Consider the following 2,777-nt stretch of genomic DNA (forward strand, 5'->3'; position numbering starts at 1 on the left):
GCTATGGATTTTTGAACGTTGATTTTGTATCCAGAAACTTTACTGTATTTGATTATTATTTCTAGTAGTGTTCTTGTGGAGTCTTTAGGGTTTTCCATATAGAGAATCATATCATAGTGACAGTTTTACTGCTCGTTTGGATGCCTTTTACATCTTTCTCTTGTCTGATTGCACTAGCTAGGACCTCTAATGTTATATTAATTAACAGTGGCAATAGTGGACAACCTCGCCTTGTTCCTGATCTTAGAGAGAAGATTATTAGTTTTTCATCATTAAGTATAATGTTGGCTGAGGGCTTGCCATATATGGCCTTTATTATATTAAGGTGTTTTCCTTCTATACTGATTTTTTAAGTGTTTTTATCATAAATGGGTGCTGTATTTTGTCAAAGATTTTTTTTCTGTATCTATTGATATGATCATATGATTCTTATTTTTTAATTTGTTTATGTGGTGTATCACATTAATCTATTTGCGTATGTTGAACCATCCTTGTGCCCTTGGGATGAAGTCCACTTGATCGTGGTGTATAATCTTTCTAATATGTTGCTGTATTCGGTTCTCTAGTATCTTATTTAGGACTTTTGCTTCTGTGTTCATGAGAGGTATTGGTCTGCAGTTTTCTTTTTGTGTGTTATCTTTTCTGGTTTTTGGTATCAGGCCCCATAAAATGAGTTGAGAAGTATTGCCTCCTCTTTGATTTTTTGGAAGAGTTTGAGGAGAATAGGTATTACATCTTCTTTGAACGTTTGGTAGAATTTACTGGTGAAGCCATGCGGTCCTGGACTTTTACTTTTTGGTAAGTTTTTGGTGATTGTTTCAATTTCCATACTGCTGATCAGTTTATTTAGATTTCCCACTTCTTGATTCAGCCTAGGAAGGTTATGTTTTTCTAAGTACTGATCCATTTCTTGTAGGTTATTGAATTTGGTGTTACATACTTTTTCATAGTTTTCTTGTATGATCCTTTGTATTTCTGCAGTGTCTGTCGTAATTCCCCCCTCTTTTATATCTGATTATGTTTATTTGTGTCTTTTCTCCTTTTTCTTGAGTGAGTCTAACCAGGGGCTTGTCATTTTTATTAACCTTCTCAAAGAACCAGCACTTCGTTGCTTTTATTTTTTTAATTGTTGTTGTTGTTAGTTTCGTTTATTTCTACTCTACTTTTGATTTTTTCTTTCCTTCTGCTGACTTTAGGCTTTATTTGTTCTTCCTTTTCTATTTTTTTTTTTAAGGTGAAGTATTAGGTTCTTTATTTGAGCTTGTTCTTGTTTTTGGAGCTAAGCCTGTAATGATATGAACTTTCCTCTTATGGCCACTTTTGCTGTGTCTCAAAAGTGTTGATATGCTGCAGTATCGTTTCTATGTATCTCTTGATCTCTTTTTATTTCTTCTCTGACCTGGTTACTCTTCAGTAGCATGTTGTTTGATCTCCATATATTTGTGGTTCTTTCTGCTTTCTTTTTATAGTTGATCTCCTGTTTCAAACCATTAGATCAGAGAATATGGTTGGTGTGATTTCGACCCTCTTATACTTGTCGAGGCTATGTCTGTGTCTCAGTATGTGTTCAATCATTGAGAATGTTTCATGTGCACTAGAGAAGAAGATATAAGCAACTGTATTGGGATTGAAGGCTCTCTAAACGTCAATTATGTCCAGTTGGTCTAATATATAATTTAAGGATGTTATTTCCTTATTGATTTTCTGTTTGGATGATCTGGCCATTACGACAGTCGGGTATTTAGGTCCCCTACTACGATATTGTTTTGGTCTGTTTCTCCCTTTATTTCTGTTAGTAATTGCTTTATATATTTTGTGGCTCCCTGATTGGGAGCATAGATATTAATAATTCTTATATCTTCTTGGTGCATGATTCCCTTTATCATTTTGAAGGGTCCCTCATTATCTTTCTTTACCTTTTTTTTTTATTTTGAAGTCTATTTCATCTGGTATTGATAGCACTGCTCTTATTTTTCTCTTAATATTATTTGTTTGAAATATTATTTTCCACCCTTTCACGTTGAGTTTGTTTGTCTTTGGAAGTAAGATGCGTCTCCTGGATGCAGTATATGGCTGGGTTTTGTGTTTTGATCCAATCTGCAACTCTATGTCGTTTTATTGGTGTGTTCAGTCCATTTACATTTAGGGTGATTATGAAAATATGAGGTCTTCTTATAGACATTTTCTGTTTTGCTTTCTGGTATCTCAATGTTTCATTTGCTTCCTTATCTTTCTGTTTCTTTATTTTTTTTTTTATTTTGATTGAGTATTTTGGATTTTTCATCTGGTCCTTATTGTTTTGTGTTACATGCTTCAGTTCTGAATTTTTGTCGTGTGGTTACCATTATGAATATGTAAAGGATAGTTATATACATATACAGTCATCCTTTTTCTTCTGTGTGTGCCTTATCTCTATTCCCCTTTGCAAATATGGATCTTTGCATCCTCCCCTTTTTACTCATTGTTGTCTATTTATGCTGAACTTTCATTACTATCTTGCTATAACAAATCTCTTCTCATTGTTTAAGCTTATAATGCCCTGTTCTTAGAAAGGTTTGCACTCTTCTGCTTCTATCTGCCTGTTAGTCACCTTACTCATAGTTATGTATATATTTTTTTGTCATTCCTTTTTAGAAGAGCTGACCCCTTTCAGTATTTCCTGCATTGCAGACTTTGTGGTGAAGAATTCCCTCAATTTTTGTATGTCTGGAAAGGTCTTTATTTCTCCTTCATATCTAAAGGAGAGCTTTGCTAGATACATTATTTTGGCCTGCTGG

The sequence above is a fragment of the Pteropus alecto genome, unplaced genomic scaffold (genome assembly GCF_000325575.1).
Source record: "Pteropus alecto unplaced genomic scaffold, ASM32557v1 scaffold119, whole genome shotgun sequence".
NCBI classification, from domain to species: Eukaryota; Metazoa; Chordata; class Mammalia; order Chiroptera; family Pteropodidae; genus Pteropus; species Pteropus alecto.